Source organism: Lathyrus oleraceus, chromosome 5 (assembly GCF_024323335.1).
Source record: "Lathyrus oleraceus cultivar Zhongwan6 chromosome 5, CAAS_Psat_ZW6_1.0, whole genome shotgun sequence".
NCBI classification, from domain to species: Eukaryota; Viridiplantae; Streptophyta; class Magnoliopsida; order Fabales; family Fabaceae; genus Lathyrus; species Lathyrus oleraceus.
Genome location: NC_066583.1, coordinates 274,202 through 292,727, shown reverse-complemented (window position 1 = coordinate 292,727; position 18,526 = coordinate 274,202).

Below are 18,526 nucleotides of genomic sequence, written 5' to 3'. Positions count from 1 at the left end.
TTCAGCAGCAGTGCTATTCCCCAACAGGGTGGAGATCGGAGTGTTGACGAGTTCTTCAGCAGAGTGTCTCGTGCTCCCCAGACGAGTCCCTGGAGGGGGGCGCTTTTTATGCATTCATCATGTAGATAAGCATAGCATATTGCATAATAAATCGCGTAGCATTTCCATAATTATGGGGCATTACGCAGAAAAATCAATCATGCATCATCATTGCAAGCATCAGCTAGTCTCAAGCCGAGGTCGGCGTTTGAGATTTATGTTTCACCAGTGGGTGAAGGTGTTACTCAGGCTGTTGGTTATCGTTTGAGAAGCGGTTGCCTAAGGGTGAAGGTGTTGCTCCGAGGAGTTTGGTACTGGATCAACAATATTCCCCAGTAGCGCGATATTGGAGGAAGATTTTTGTCGTGCGAGACAGAAGTTGGAAGATGTTACTCTGAGAAGTTTAGCATCATGACGTCAGATCAATGTACCCCAGTAGAGCGATACTGGAGGAGACTTTTTCGTCGGACAGAGATGGAAATGTTACGCGATCAGCGCGATTCAAGCCGTGGATACCGCTTGAGATTTGGTTTCGACAGAAGTTGGAAGATGTTACTCTGAGGAGTTCAGCATCGGGATTTTGGAGCACCAGTATTTCCCAGTTATTCCCCGGCAAGCGTTTGCCTGGTGAGGACATATGCAGATGTCATCCTTGCGATACCAGTAAGTGTCGTATCGATCCCTGTCTGGTCGAGTTTTCTTCGATGTCCAGTAAACATCCTTGTTCGATGTCCTATAAACATCATTATTCGATGTCCTGTAAACATCAGTGTTCGATGTCCTGTAAACATCCTTGTTCGATGTCCAGTAAACATCATTGTTCGATGTCCTGTAAACATCCTTGTTCGATATCCTGTAAACATCAGTGTTCGATGTCCTGTAAACATCCTTGTTCGATGTCCTGTAAAAATCCTTGTTCGATGTCCTGTAAACATCATTGTTCGATGTCCTGTAAACATCCTTGTTCGATGTCCTGTAAACATCATTGTTCGATGTCCAGTAAACATCCTTGTTCGATGTCCAGTAAACATCATTGTTCGATGTCCTGTAAACATCCTTGTTCGATGTCCTATAAACATCAGTGTTCGATGTCCTGTAAACATCCTTGTTCGATGTCCTGTAAACATCCTTGTTCGATGTCCTGTAAACATCATTGTTCGATGTCCTGTAAACATCATTGTTCGATGTCCTGTAAACATCATTGTTCGATGTCCAGTAAACGTCGAGTTTCTTCCCGGTCATTGGTTAATGTCTGGTCGAAGGTGTACCCTCTGACATGTCGCCATCGGAGTGGTGTTTGGTGTTATTTCCGATGGTGCCAGCGGAATTATCACAAGAAATGGAGAAAGGGAAATGTTGAGGCATTTTCTGGAGAACGGGGTTCAAATGGAGAAAAGGAGACCCGGGGTGTTTTCTAGAGAACGGGGTTCACAATGGCGATCGCAAGTTATCGTCAGGCGACTGGGGTTCAAATGGAGAATGGGGTTCATTATTTTGGCAGACAAGATGTCGGGGTTCAAATGCAGTGATCCGGGATCATTTGCGCGAAAGAAAATTTTGGGGTTCAAGAAAATAAAAAAGAAGAGCAATCAGAAAATTTCGGGGTTCAAGAAAAGCATTAAGAAGAGGTGATAATCCCCAGCGGATGTGTGGTGTTCAGGCCATGGTTATCCCTGCGTTACCATTTATTTTGGTATCCAGGTCGACATTTCTGTTTCGGCATTCCGGCCGACTTTCCTCCGTACCAGACGGATTCTTCTTTCGAGATTGCTTCTTTGCCGATGCTGACAGGCACTGTTAATTATTTTCCCATCAGAGTGCAAATTGTTCGTCTGTTCTTGGTATTCAATCACTCTTCACCCTGATCATCTGAAAGCCGGGGCTATTCATATCGACAGGTTCACAGTGGATTGAATAGGGGCAGCTGTAACACCTCAAAATTTGCCCTCATCTCTTGGGACTAGTTTAACATATTGCATTGCATTTCTTAGGTCATTAGGCATTGCATATTTGCATATCATATGGCAACATTGAGCAAGTCATCCTCCTAAGTCTTGATCAGAAGATAAAGAGGTTAAGATGCAAGCTAGGGTTTCATTGAACTGATCACTAATCATCTGAGGGTTGGTGATTCAAATCAGGGTTTCATGGTTCCTCAAAGGGGGTTGAGCTTGATCTTGGTTGAAATGGTACATCATCATCATCATGGTCTTGTCATCACCAAGGGATTCCTTATGCTTGATCAGATGCCTTGAGATTAGGGTTTTGACCACTGGTCAACCCTAATCATCTGCATTGTGCCAATCAGGACTTGGCAAGGAGATGGGGTTTTCAATGGATATGGGGATCATCATATGGTTATATTGAGCTTATGCAAGCTAGGGTTTCATCATTGAGCCATTTCATCAAGAGTTTGAAGCTCAAGTTCATCAGTCAAGCTGAAATTCATCTATCAGTCAGAAAAGTCAACTGTGGTCAACTGTGCCTGAATTCATGGATTTGGAGGTGGGAGAGGGTTAGATACACTTCATTCATGTCCAAACAAGTTTCATTTGACATTTCAAACATCAAGAATGAAGAAAATAAAGTCAGATGGAAACTTTCCAAAAATAGAAAGTGGCTTGTAATAGAAAATTGCCAAAAATGGAAAGTTTTTCACCTCAAAATTACGTGTCCAAAAATGCTTCAAATTAAATTTTGTCCAACATGAAAGTTGAAGATCTTGCTCTCACCTTTCCAAAAAGTCCAAGAACATGAATTTCTCATTTGTGGTTGGCAAGTTATGGATTGATCATTGTCCAAAAAAGTTGATTTTCAAAGTGGCATAACTTTTGATTCACAAGGCCAAATTGAGTGAGGTTTCTTTGAGCAAACTCCATTTGACATGTACTATCATGATCCATCATTACATTTCATGAAAATTCATCACATAAAAGTCCATTTTTCAAGTGAACTTAATTTTAAAAAGTGGAGGGAAAAAGTGATTTTGCAAAATATTCATTGTTTTCACATAATTCCAATTGCACTAGCTCACATATGCTATTTGTAACTTGCTCAAACCAGAAAATTCCACTGTTACATTGGTTTTACATGAGTGAGGGTGAATTACCAATTGTCCATTTAGCATAAAAGTGCATTTTCACTAATCCATTTCATTAGCACTAATCATGTTTACTAACATCATTAACATAGCATATATAAACATAATTCTAACTGTTTTTTGATAATCATAACAGAATTCAGATCTAGATCTAGAAATCACAAAAAGGGATTTTATGATTGATGGAAGTTGATGATTGTTTTGATGCCTTGTGTTGGCTTGCTTGAGCTTGTCTGAACTTTATGAATTTAATTTCCATACTTCCTCTGGTCCAAATAGCATGAAATTCGATATGCTACTCATTGAATGTGTTCTATTTAAAATGGATTTTTTGTGGAATTTATTGAGCTGTTTTGATATTGATTTGATTGTGATCATTCTGTTTGCTCTAATATGTTTCCAAAGTGCATAGTTTGGCATGTTTTGTATATGAAATGGATTTGGTGCATAGTTTTGGTGTGAGACCAATTGAATTCTCTTCTGGAGTGATAAATCTTGGGTTTGATTAATTTTCACTTGCTGTTTTGAATTTTTCACCTCCTTTGGACCCTAGGCTTGTCCTAGTGGTCTTGTTTCTCACTTTTGAATTGTGTTTCAGGTTGAAGAAGCAAATGCTTTGAAGAGTTTAATTCAAGTTGATTGAGTTTGGTTTATTTGATTGTGATGAACTAACTTGGTTTATTTTGTAGGATGCTAACTCATTTCATTTGAGTTTGTGCTTGGCACACATGGTTGATTGTGTTGTTTGTTGGTTCTTAACTTGTCTGTTTTGACCGTGTGATTGGTATACTGACTGTACTTGATTGATTTCAGGTACCATAGTCGCTTTAGTTCTTTAAGAACTTGCTGTGCTGCTGCTTGGTTGTATAAACCAATTGAGGTAGACTCTCTTGTCTCCATGTAGTCTGGAAGACCTGGCCTGTTACTTGGCCAGGCAACTGTCTGAAGTCCTCCTTAAGAGGCGATGTTTGTGATTGTTTAACTTTGTCCCCAAGCAGGTAAAGACCTCTATGAGGCAATTGGCGGAACCCAAGGGATGTGCAATCCATCCCCCGCTATTCTGTTGAGTCGTTCCTCTGCTCACACCACTGTGTTGATGCATTGGGACATTAACCCAAGATCTTGTACAGTGTACAGTCGAGTCAGAGTCTTGAGTGTAGAAGGGTTCCCCCATTCTGGACCCACGCTCCTTTGTCTGAAGCTCTCCCTGGCCAGGGATAAGAGCTGTGAAGTCTCATCTTCACTCACCTTTCATCTGCTTCACCCTGACTCTCAATGTCAGGGTTAAGAGCGAACACTACCCTGTACAGTTGACTTGCCTTGGCAGTCTAACCCCTTTGTTTGAGCCTCACTTGATTGGATATAGTGTGTGCTATGTGAATGTTTGCTTTATTTTGATTGAGCATGTGTGTTTGCTTTTCCTGGTTAGGATTAGCTTGTTGTGGTGCAAGTAGATAGAAACCATAACATAGGGCAATGATGCATGATAACACCTAGGCTCGAGTACAGCTCCCTAGTAGTGTGTCTCCCTTTGTATCTGGTTAGAATTTCTTTCCCGTTCAGGGGAACTACGTCGCCCTGATCCTCATACCAGATGAGGTACGTAGGCAGGAGACCGTGTGAGGTCTCTCCGGGCACTTTTTTTTCTTTTTGTGTGTGTTTGTTTGTTTCCCTCTTGTGTGTCAGGATATGGATGTAAGCCCAGCGATTGGCTGTCCGTATCCTGATTGTGTTTGTTTGGTTCGGAAGCCGATGTAAGTCCAGCGATTGGCATTCGGGTTCCAAGTTTGCCTGAGTTTGTGTGTGTCTTGTTTGGCGTGCGTGAGCCGAACTACGACAGCTCTGATTCTCGTTCCAGACGAGATACGTAGGCATAGGACGCGATGTCCTAGCGAACCCTCTTCCTCTTAACCCCACCTGTGTTGTCTTCGGTGAGTGTGTGTGTGATGTTTGTTTAGCAACATTTTCTTTCTTTAGAGCGTGGATCCCGTCGAGTACGACGGACGTGAGGGGTGCTATTACCTTCCCCTTGCGTAACCGACTCCCGATCCCATTCTCTTTGGTCGCGAGACCATGCTTTTTTCCAGGTTTACTCGGAGCGTTTCCTTTCCCTCTTTTGGGATAAATAACGCACAGTGGCGGCTCTGTTTGTTTTTTGTTTTAGCCCGCCGGTTGTTTTTCGCGGATGCGACAGTAAGGATCAAAACGCCGTAGTTCGGCTAAAAGATTTCCAAAAGTTAGTGGATTCAATTTTAAACACAAGCCCTAAGGTCTTACGTTATCCACGGGAGAAAACTCAACCTTATACAAACAACGAGTCCACCATGTGAGAAAAGCTTCAACTTGCTAGTGAGGGGTTAACCCTATAATAAGCAAGGAAGACTTACAATTCAATCAACTAAGGACGAATAGGTGAGATTAACATCAACCAACTAGGATAAATCAAACCTATGGCTAATGTATGAAAACTTAACAAGAATGGACAAAGCCACAAAACAATTGAATGGGTGAAGTTAATTGATTATGATTATTCACAAAAGGAGGGTCAAAGTATGATTAAGATTGATTCAAAAGAAGTATTATGAAATGGAGTTTGAAAAGTCAAGGACTTATGGTCCAGGTTTCTAATTTGAAAGCATGAAGATGTTTGCACAATATTTATCTCAAGTTTTGAAAGCAATGTGTGAAAAGGTTTAGGACAAAATGGATGAATGGATGAAGATGGAGTGTAAAACTTCTTAGAAGGTTCACCTCTTGAAATCATATAGCAGATGATTCAAGTGTGTCCTTTGGAACAGGCAATGAGTAATAACAAACAAGCAAAGCAAAAGATGAAAGTCAACAAAAGCGGATACCGGATGCCAATCACTGGACTTATACCAATCTCCTAAAACAAAACTGGATATCAGAGGCCACTCTATGGACTTATACCAATCTCCTCAACAAAGAAAAAAAAAGTGGATACCGGATGCCAATCTATCTGGACTTATACCAATCTCCAACAAAAACAAAGCAAACACTTGGATGTCAGATGCCAATCTATCTGGGCTTACTCTAACCTCCAACATATGATCATGGGAAAACAAATGCCAAATTACATGGACTTACAATTGCACCCTCACATACAACAAACAAATGCATCAAGCAGAGAGAAGATGAGTGGCCAATGAAATGGTCTTATACCCACTTCCATGTCATAGGAACAATGGCCAATGAATGGTCTTACAATTGTCCTCAATGGGCAAACAACAAAGATATGTCACAAAGAAAAATGAAATGATCATGCACTAATGAGCAATTAATGATGATAAATGCACAAAACAGGCAAGCAGACATGTACAAATGAACTAAGTAATCAATCAACCAAAGTCATTCAGCACACTCTATAACCAAACAATTAGGCTCATACACAGGGTTAGGCATTGAAGCCAACTGGAATAGGGTTAATGGTGCTCTTAACCTTGACATTGAGAGCCAAGGTGAAGCAGATGAAAGGATATGAGGGGTGTGCCTCATCACTCTTATCCCTGGTCAGGGAGAGCATTGAATATCAGAAGGTGTGGGAGTTCAGAAAATAGGAACTCTCTCCACAGATTATTGACTCGATAGATCTTGGGCTTTTACTCACTATGCATCAACACATGTGGTGTGAGCAAGGTGAGTGACACACAGAATAGTAGGAGATAGATTACATATCTCTTGGATTCTACCAATTGCCTTATTCAAAGGACTTTTCCTGCTTGGGACAAAAGTAAACAAGCACAAACATCGCCTCTTAAGGAGGACTTCAGACAGTTGCCTGGCCAAGTAACAGGCCAGGTCTTCCAGACTACATGAAGACGAGAGATTCTACCTCAATGCAAATGCTATCAAGCAAAGCAATGCAAGTTCTCAAAGAATTAATAGCAACTAATGGTACCTGAAATCAATCAAATAAAATAAGTATACAACTCAAATTCAAAACCGATATAAGATAAGGATCAACAGTCAACACAATCAGTCAAATGTGCAATGCACAAAGCTCAAAGCATATGAGCTAAGCATCCTACAAAACAAACAAGTTAGTTCATTATGATCAATCAAACTCAATCAATTTGCATTAATTTCCTTAAAGCATTTGCTTCTTAACCTGAAAAGCAAACTCAAACATGAGAAACAAAACCACTAGGACAAGCCTAGGGTCAAAAGGAGATAAAAAATCTAAAACAGCAAGTGAAAGCTATCAAAAATCAAGTTCAAACAATTAAGGAACAAACCCAAGTGGTTTCATATTCATATCATTCATCATTATCATTTCACAAACAAATTAGGTCAAAACATGTCATATAGAACCTCAAAGAAGTCAACAGAAAGACTCCACTCAAATCTAATCACAAACATTTCAATAAATCCTCAAATAATTCATGATCAAACATCATCCATAACATGATAAGCATACCAAATTTCAGCTCATTTAGATCAAAGGAAGTAGGTCAATGAAAATCAGAAAGTCAAAGCAAGTTCAAGCAAACTCATACAAAGCATCAAAACATGCACCAACTTCAATTAATCATAAAACAGAAACAAAACATGATAAATGAATGGGACCAAAGCCATGATAAACTTCAAGATGACTACATTACTCATGCCAAATTTCACACCCATCCAATTAATAACCAGAATTTCACAAACCAAATACAAACATGTATCACAAAAAAAATCACCCAATGACCAAACAGGGGAGAAAATTCCAATCAAATAGGAAATGCCATTAATAATTCCAGAAACATTCACATGTATTCCCAACATCCATAAGTATCTTCATGCAAAAATCCAGACCATTTTGAGTTCAATAAGCATGGTAATAAAAATCAAGAAGTTGGACATGAATGGTGTGACACAAATTGTCACACCTCTATTCAAAAAATCATATCTCATCAACCAGCAATTATAAAATCACAAACACTACACCAAAATCACCATGAACATGTCTAGTTTAGCACAAAAAGTTTGAGAGGCATTGGATTAAGTATCATCATTTCATAAGCAAAATGGCAAGGCATACACAAAATAGACACACATGAACAAACCCTAGGCATTTTTAAAATCCACACGTGCAAAAAAATCTGGAAAAATCACCATAATAAACTAGAGATCAAGAGGAGCATTTCACAAAAAATCCCATCAAATTTGGACAAGTATTGAGTGACTTATGAATTCTCTAAAATCAACATGCCAAATGAAATAAAAATTGAAATAAGAAAATGATTTAAATGAATTAATAAACGGACAGTGGCATTTTTGTAATTAACTGGCCCCTTAAGTGAAACGCCGCGTTTCACTTAAGGGTGTGTCGTGTGCTTACTGGTGCATGGCCAATGAAACAGTAACTTCATGCAAAACGAAAATCCCAGCAGATCAAACACGATCTGGGTTGAAGAAAAATTAGGGTTTATGCACTGTTCACCCTGTTCATCATCGTGATGAACTTTTTGTTCCAGATTTGGAAAATGGACACACCATTCGACTCATCTCACCGAGTACATCAACATTCCAACATTCATTAACCTTAATTCAAACTATCATGGAAGAAACAAGCAACATAACATTCACATATGAAACTTCATGACAACATAACTTTCACAATACTTGATGAAATTTCACGATTTAAAGTTCAGTATAACCAGCAAGGCAAGATCTATCCAAAGCATGTCAACATTTCAAGAATAGCAAGGTTCGAAAGTTCACCTGATTTGAAGAACAGTGTTGCTTTCGTGGTTCTTTGGCCGTGGGATGCAGAAACAGTAACTCAGTGATGTTTGTATTGATGAATAGAAGTGGGATTTAGAGCTCAGCTTGCACGATTTAGCTCAAACAAGTAGCTGCCATGAATGAAGCTTCAATGCAACAGTGCTGAAAATGGCTCTACAGTTGTGAAATTCAGCTTGTAAAGGCTTCAAGAATGATGGTAAATGATGGACCAATACACAGAAGCACGAATCCTTTGGAGATTTTTCAGAAAAATTCTAAGTGAAGAATGAGAGTTTTTTGAGAGAAATAGGTTTGAATCTGAGTTTTGTAAAAATGTGGCTAGGGTTTTCAGTCTGAAATGTGAAATATATACTTCTGATTAACAATGCCTAAGCTTGGTTAATGAAGTGGTAAATGAGATTAGCTTAAATGAAGGTGTTTTGGTCAATTGGTAAAAACACTCAAGTTGCATGTGCATGGCATGCTACAGTGCGAAAATGGGCCTAAACACATCCCAAATTTGGTTTTTGAACATTTGTAATTGGTAGAATGTGTAGGCAATTGAAATTCTGGTGTAGTCAGAATTCAGATGTTATACACCACATCATGACATCTGATCTAACATTGTAACTAATACAACAAGATAGTTATTAATCACTGTACTAATATGCACAGGTTCACAGATGTCACGACATCTCATTCTATGTCACCCTAGAATGTATGAACACCTGGTTCTGTGCATCAGGAAGAAAGACTCAACAGAAATCAAACCTAGCACTCACTTCTATTGTTTTCTTCCACAGTTATCAGCATGATGTCTTACTGTTGTTTGTGGACATCATCTGTTACATTGTTCCAGTGTGTATATCTTTTACTTGTATTTCCTGAATTAAAGGTTGAACACGTTAATCTAATTTCCACTTATTAGATTGCTACCAACTAGGCTATTTGGTAGGTTCATTAATTGTAGGTTAGTAGTTGGTTTCCTGGTTTTTCTCTAAGCTATTGATTCCCTGAAGAATAGCCTGAGAAAAATACTGAACCAGAAAAACCACTCATCCTACACTTTAGCACCTGCTGTTGGGAATGAATGTCACAACATTCAGTTCGACATCCAGAACATATGCTGAGTCTGTTATGTTCCTGGAAACGTGCTGTGCTAAGTTTGCAATACTGTAAAAGACCAACTAGTCTCTACTTCAGTATCAGCCTTCAGTATCAATTGTCAAAACATCCAGTTTGACAGTTTCACTATGATCCTTCAGCCAGGTCTGTTATCCTTGAAAAGAACAGACTTAAATGAATACTGAACTAAAGTTAACCTACTTATCATTCAGTATGCACTGTCCCTGATGAATGTTACAACTTTCTGATTGACATCCAAACAGAAGGCTATATGCCAGGTCAGTTATCATCTTGATAAGCTGACTGGAATACCTGTTGAGTTATGACAGTAATAAACACATGCAGAAGGAAAACAAACACAGGAAATTGTTAACCCAGTTCAGTCCAACATGACCTACATCTGGGGGCTACCAAGTCAGGAAGAAGATCCACTATTAGCAGTATTAATTCAGAGTTAAACTCACCCGTTTACAACTCTTCACTTAATCCCTACCCAATGCAATCTATACCTAGGAACTCCTAGATAGAAACCTCCAGTTTCCATTCCTATCACTACAAATACAATGTAATGTTAACACACCTTGAACTTGCTTCACAGCTTCATTCAAGAACAAAATCACTCTTGCCTACAGGCTTTGAGTTACAAATACTCTCAGCTTTGAACACTGAGAAACACATGGTAACCTTCCCACAGATTGGGAGGTTTACCTTACACACACCCCTAAAAATTCATTCTAAGAGGCTTACAAATACTAGGTTACAATCAGCTATTTATAACCTAATCACCCAACTGGATTTGGGCCTTCAGAAATCGCAGCAGACTTGTTCTTTGCTGTTACAACTTCAGCAGAAAAATTCTGCTACAAACAAGGTCTTCAATCCTAGAATCTCTCCATATATATCTCCATATTTTGAGCCTATATATCTTCTGATTGAGTCTTCAAGACCTCCACATGGGAGTTAGGATATTCACCAGATATCCTTGCTGATCCCAGAATATATACTGAATTAATTAATTCAGTTTTCTACACATGTGCGATGTCACAGACCTGATGTCGTGACATTGTACATGACATGTTGGTCCAGATGTTGAATTTCTTCAACCCAACATATTAAAACAACAGAGATGATTACATTATTTGTTTTCTAAAATTAATGCCAATCCTAAGGAATCAACAATCTCCCCCTTTGGCAAATTTTAGCTAAAACAAATAAACAATACACTGGACAAAACATCCCAATTTGGGAATGCTCTTCATCTCCGTCATTGGCTCCACCACCACAAACACCAAAGTTGGTGTACATGGGGAAGAAGAGGGACACGACTCAGTTGTACCAGAACCCTTCCCCTCAACCGGAGAGCTTCCTGAAGAATATGTAATGCTGAGTACATAGACAATGTAACTCAGATCACAAGGCACAACTGTCTTCTTAACTCAGATCACAAGACACAAGTGGTAAACCCAGTTGGTGGATTTTGTGCCTGATGCCAACTTCTGTTTGCTGCCACATCCACAGTTGGCTTGCTTCTGGTACATTCTCAACCCCAGGACTATATTTCTCTCCCCCTTTTTAGCTAAACATTTGTAAAGGCACCCTTCACAAAACCAGATCCAGGCGCAGCTTGCCCAAACCTTAACATACCCCATGATTCTGAGAATGGAGTGTTTTTCTTGTGAGAGGAAGAGGGCTATTGCATCCTTTAAATAGTCCAGCCCGTGCCTAGGAATTTCCGGTAGAGATAAATGCTTGGTCAAGATGCATTTATTTTTGCTGAGAAACAGTCAGAGAATCACCAACAAAATCTCAGATTATCTTTGAATACCTTTTATAGCTCTTGACTGTTTCTTTTCCAAAACAGTCGTTCCAGTGCATGGAGACTATTCCATATATGCAGTCAGACACGTTGCACGCGATGTCTTAACATTTCACGCGGCTTTTTCCTGCATTCTGCTAGTATTCAACATTTTCCAAGGTTCCTGTCATACCTCCAGTAGAGACTTGACATCTGGCACTGATACAGTCAAATTCCCACACTTCAGCAGATGGTTACTCCCCCTGTACCACACAGCTGTAGCCATCTGGCTTATTCTGATTTACCAGAATTTGACACATCACCTTCATAATTCCTACTGACTTTAAGGAATTAGCAGCATTGTCCAGGGCAATGTCATGACATTCGGTCAGACATTCTTCAGCTCACTCAGCCTTGACACAGCATCCTGACAAGGTGCCATACCTGGTTATCTGAGTACACATAGACCACAAGCTTGATGATTACTTGCAGCTTCAAGCCCAGAACTCCCCCTGTCATGGACACCCCACTTTCCTCTTGAAGATTGGAGATCACACATGGGCATATCCAACATCCCAAAGTTGGACCTTCACATACTTCCTGATTCATAGAGAATCCAGACCACTTGATGAATGGAAAACACAAGACGCATCTTCATGTCTTCAAGAGCACACCCTCTGTTCAACCCTCTTAGCTGAACACATTCACACTCTGTGTCAATCTCTCTTCTAACCAGAACAGAAGACCACTTCACTGGATGTTCTAACACCAGCTGGGACATCCTTCAAAACAAGACAAGGCACACCATCTGATAGTCTTCAGATATCACTGAGTCATCGGGTTGATCAAGAAGAACCCAGACATTCATTGGGACATATACATTTTCATCCCATTACAAGAGATAATCTTCCATAGATAGCTCAGAACTCCTACCACAAGCTCCAAGGGATGAATAGAAAGCACCTCCTTTAGTCTTCAACTTACTACTTTTCTACTCAATAGTAATTTGTCTCAGACTTTCCTCAAGAATAATCAGCTGCCATATGTTGATTATCTTGATTCTTCGAACTCACTTCTGAGGTGAACCAATTGCCACTGTTTGATTACCTCCTTCATGAATCCTCATATGAAAAGGTCAAATGCTGCTTTTTGACCTCCCCAAGTTTATCAGACTTCTCCCAAAGATATTCTGACCTTCCAAGTGAGACTAGAACTTCAAGCTTTTTGAAGTACCCAATCTACGACCCTGTAGACCTTTCTATCTCAAGTTGATGTGCCACTTCACCAACTAAGAATCTGGTGTTGAACCAAATGTCACAACATTGTGTTTTGACATCTAGCTGTTGAATTCAGCTCATTCTTCTGCCACTTGAAAGAACTTCCTCCCTTCACAGAACAAGAGTTCAATGTTCTCATAGACTTGATTGTGGAACCAAGTTTGAGTAAACAACCTCCATTCTGCAGGTTTGCAGTTAAGTCATCCAAGCTCACACCTTGATGAATCCCTGCTTCTTCTCCAAAGACATCAGACACTCTGATGTATGAGTCTTCAGAAGGACCAGTTAGAAACTAACCCTTCAGCTCTACCAAGGATTCCACATCCTAAGGCAAGGCTGTTTCCATGATGTCAAGACTGCTGCCACTTGTTCTTGACTCCACAGTGTGCATAAGCTAATGCACTTCCTTACCTAGATCAGAAATAAACTGATCCAAGTAACCACCATCAAGACTATGATGTCTTCTTCTTCTTGAACATACCAAGGCTGAACATGTTTCTTGCCAGGAAACCTTTTCAGAGATCATATGCTTTTGCTGCCACCAAAGAGATAGATCATAAGCCAATGTACTATCCTTCCTGTGATTCTGCACAGGGTCTTGAAGAAGTGATGTTCCAACATCTTTAAGAACATCAGTTATCTTGAGCTCCAAGGATAATCAATTAAACACTTGTACTTGGCACAAGTAGACATTGATCTTAAATCCTTTCCCAATTATCCTTTCAGATACTTCCACCAAAAGACTACTTTGAAAGTACTCTTCTTGTGTCAACATCTTCTGCTTGCAAGCACCTCGACAATTTTGAAAGTCTTCCCAGATTAAATTCACCCTTAGGAATGAGAGAGATGAATTCTTCCTTGCAAATGTGTCACACAACAACCAGAACCCATGTGACACAGGTCAACAGCCAACCAGACCCTAGGCTGACCCAATGTGAGGAGGTTAACCAAAACTCCCCCTCAAATTAACAATCATGGATACTCCACACCAATATCCATGCATTGTACACACATGTCTCAACATGACATACACTATCCCTACCAGTGGCAACTAACTCCTCCAATCAGACTCCAGCTGACCATAAGTACTAGTGAGACACACAATACCAGTCAATAGTAGTTATCCATTGCCAGGGCATACTACTTCAACCAACCTCTGAATCTTCATATTCTTACTCCTTGACAGAATTGCCACTTCTGAAACGTGGTGTTTGAATAACAAGATTCATGGTTCCAATCCTCTTAAATGGTATAGCAATCAGGTTATCCCATTATTGACTACTAACATCCAGGGGACTTGTCTTCCAACACAACATAGTACTTCAGGGAACAGTTATCCAACCCTGATCAATCAACATGAATATGCCAAACAGCAGGAGATTGCACAATGTCACATCTCAACCAGCTCAACTTATAGAGATCAGACTTCTAAAGGTGGCCTTCTTGAGCACACACACAGTTGACCCTACCCTTGTCAACTTAGCACACACAGATGTCTCCTCTTCCAGGTCAGGAGTAGGTTCCAAACAGAAGTATCCCTTTGTTTGATACCTAAAAACATCTGCTCTTTAACCAGTAGCTGCATACTTGTTGAACAACATGTTCTAACATCGCATAGAACATCAGTTCCACCTCCTTGGAACAAACCTTCCTTGAAGGTCTTCAAGGTCTTCATACACCCTACTCAAGTGAGTAAAAGAATCAGTGATTAAGTGATTCTTACCATCCTGAAGTGAGAACGTCATGATGAGTGGACTTGAGGAGACTCAAGTATCTTTGACATCTTCAGTAGATTATGATGAGATCTTGAATACAGCAGCCTTTCATCCACATGAGGGGAAACAACATCAGAGTTTGAGTTTTGCCAGGTATTATGCAGCGGAAATCATAATACAACTCAACCTATGAACACACACTTCACCAGATCAGCCTCCAAGACCATACCAAGTTTGAATGTGATTCAATACTGGCACAACTGTCCCACACACAGGCCAATTGCCACCCTCCTGAGACAGGTACACACCATTCCTGTCATGAACAGTCCATCCACCTACTTCAAGGGACCAATCAGGGAAATTACAGAACCTTTCACAGGTTCCAGCTTCAGTACTAACATAACTCCTTGCAAGATACCAGAAAGTATCACCCATGGATCTCATCCAGAAGCAGAACAGGATGCCTGCTCTGATACCAATTGAAATTCTGGTGTAGTCAGAATTCAGATGTTATACACCACATCATGACATCTGATCTAACATTGTAACTAATACAGCAAGATAGTTATTAATCACTGTACTAATATGCACAGGTTCACAGATGTCACGACATCTCATTCTATGTCACCCTAGAATGTATGAACACCTGGTTCTGTGCATCAGGAAGAAAGACTCAACAGAAATCAAACCTAGCACTCACTTCTGTTGTTTTCTTCCACAGTTATCAGCATGATGTCTTACTGTTGTTTGTGGACATCATCTGTTACATTGTTCCAGTGTGTATATCTTTTACTTGTATTTCCTGAATTAAAGGTTGAACACGTTAATCTAATTTCCACTTATTAGATTGCTACCAACTAGGCTATTTGGTAGGTTCATTAATTGTAGGTTAGTAGTTGGTTTCCTGGTTTTTCTCTAAGCTATTGAATCCCTGAAGAATAGCCTGAGAAAAATACTGAACCAGAAAAACCACTCATCCTACACTTTAGCACCTGCTGTTGGGAATGAATGTCACAACATTCAGTTCGACATCCAGAACATATGCTGAGTCTGTTATGTTCCTGGAAACGTGCTGTGCTAAGTTTGCAATACTGTAAAAGACCAACTAGTCTCTACTTCAGTATCAGCCTTCAGTATCAACTGTCAAAACATCCAGTTTGACAGTTTCACTATGATCCTTCAGCCAGGTCTGTTATCCTTGAAAAGAACAGACTTAAATGAATACTGAACTAAAGTTAACCTACTTATCATTCAGTATGCACTGTCCCTGATGAATGTTACAACTTTCTGATTGACATCCAAACAGAAGGCTATATGCCAGGTCAGTTATCATCTTGATAAGCTGACTAGAATACCTGCTGAGTTATGACAGTAATAAACACATGCAGAAGGAAAACAAACACAGGAAATTGTTAACCCAGTTCAATCCAACATGACCTACATCTGGGGGCTACCAAGCCAGGAAGAAGATCCACTATTAGCAGTATTAATTCAGAGTTAAACTCACCCGTTTACAACTCTTCACTTAATCCCTACCCAATGCAATCTATACCTAGGAACTCCTAGATAGAAACCTCCAGTTTCCATTCCTATCACTACAAATACAATGTAATGTTAACACACCTTGAACTTGCTTCACAGCTTCATTCAAGAACAAAATCACTCTTGCCTACAGGCTTTGAGTTACAAATACTCTCAGCTTTGAACACTGAGAAACACATGGTAACCTTCCCACAGATTGGGAGGTTTACCTTACACACACCCCTAAAAATTCATTCTAAGAGGCTTACAAATACTAGGTTACAATCAGCTATTTATAACCTAATCACCCAACTGGATTTGGGCCTTCAGAAATCGCAGCAGACTTGTTCTTTCCTGTTACAACTTCAGCAGAAAAATTCTGCTACACACAACGTCTTCAATCCTAGAATCTCTCCATATATATCTCCATATTTTGAGCCTATATATCTTCTGATTGAGTCTTCAAGACCTCCACATGGGAGTTAGGATATTCACCAGATATCCTTGCTGATCCCAGAATATATACTGAATTAATTAATTCAGTTTTCTACACATGTGCGATGTCACAGACCTGATGTCGTGACATTGTACATGACATGTTGGTCCAGATGTTGAATTTCTTCAACCCAACATATTAAAACAACAGAGATGATTACATTATTTGTTTTCTAAAATTAATGCCAATCCTAAGGAATCAACAACAATGATTAATTTGAAAGTCAATTTTTCACCCCTCTCTTTTTAATTCAATGCACTTGAAAAAAGGCCATTTTGATTGGATGATTTTTGGTGAAATGTGATGAAGGATTTGGATAGAGCATATCAAATGTGACTTGTAGCAAAAAAACCTCACTCAATTTGGCCAAATGGTTTGAAAGTTATCTAACTTTGAAGTTCAAAAAATCATGAGAATGATTTGATCATACCTTGCCAACCACACATGAGAAATGAGTGTTCTTGGACTTTTTGGAAATGGGAGAACAAGATCTTCAACTTTCATGTTGGACAAAAATTCATTTGAAGCTTGTATGATGAAGTAATTTTGAGGAGAAGAACTTTCCATTTTTGGCAAATTCCAATTACAGGTCAACTTACTATTTTTGGAAACTTTTTGTCTGACCTCCAATCCTTCACTGATGATGTTTGACATGTTATATGAGGCTTATATGGACATGAATAAGACCTCTCACACCAATTCCCACCATCAAATCACTGATTAAATGCACAGTTGACCACAGTTGACTTTGCTAGGGTTTTGGTTGACTGAACCATGTTCTGATGAATTCCAAGCCCCTACCACTTGAGATCTTGATTCAAAATGATGTCACAACTCATATGAACTCTTGATGAATGATCATGGTGCCCAAATTCTTCAAGAATGGCCACCATCTATTGTTCAATGAATGATTTGACTGTTTTGACCTAGCTTGCTTCATCTGCAAGTAGCATGGTTAGATGACAATATTTTTGTACTTTTGGTTAATAGACAGATGAAAAGTAATGATATACAAATGCAAAACATGCTTGGTGATCAAGAACCACACTCACAAGATAACCCACCCACTAGGAGGGAAGCAAAGGTGCACAAAGATCCTTGAGGCAATGATATGATATGATATGATGCCATGAGGGATCTTAGGGACAAAATTGGGGTCTTACAGGCCTGAATACCCTACTGTAGTTTCAAACAACCTCCACTCTGAGTGGCACAATCCAAACAACCCTTCCCACAACCGGGGAAGACATCGGCCTTTAGCAAGCATCCTTTGATATCCAACAATGGAGTCTTCAACTTCAACACATCCTTAATGGACTTGGCTTCTCCTTCTACCAAATTAACGTTCGCACCACCATGCTAGGGCATGGGATTGTTGACGACATTCGGAGCTGGTGCAAGGTCGATGGCCTTTGAATCTATGAGGTCCTGAACTACGTGCTTAAAAGCTTTGCAGTTCTCAATGTTGTGGCCAGGTGCCCCAGAGTGGAAGCTACACCTAGCGTTGGCGTCGTAACCCACCGGAAGTCTACCAACAGGAGGAGCCAGAGTGCGCAATTGCACAAGTTGTAGTTGTTGAAGACTAGAAAGCAACTGGGCGTACGACATTGGAAGGGTGTCGAAACGCCGGTCCATCATCCTTTGCCTCTGTTGATAAGCGGGTCTGTTACCCGGTTGTTGCTGCTGTTGATACTGAGCTGGTTGACGTTGTGATTGTTGTTGTTGTAG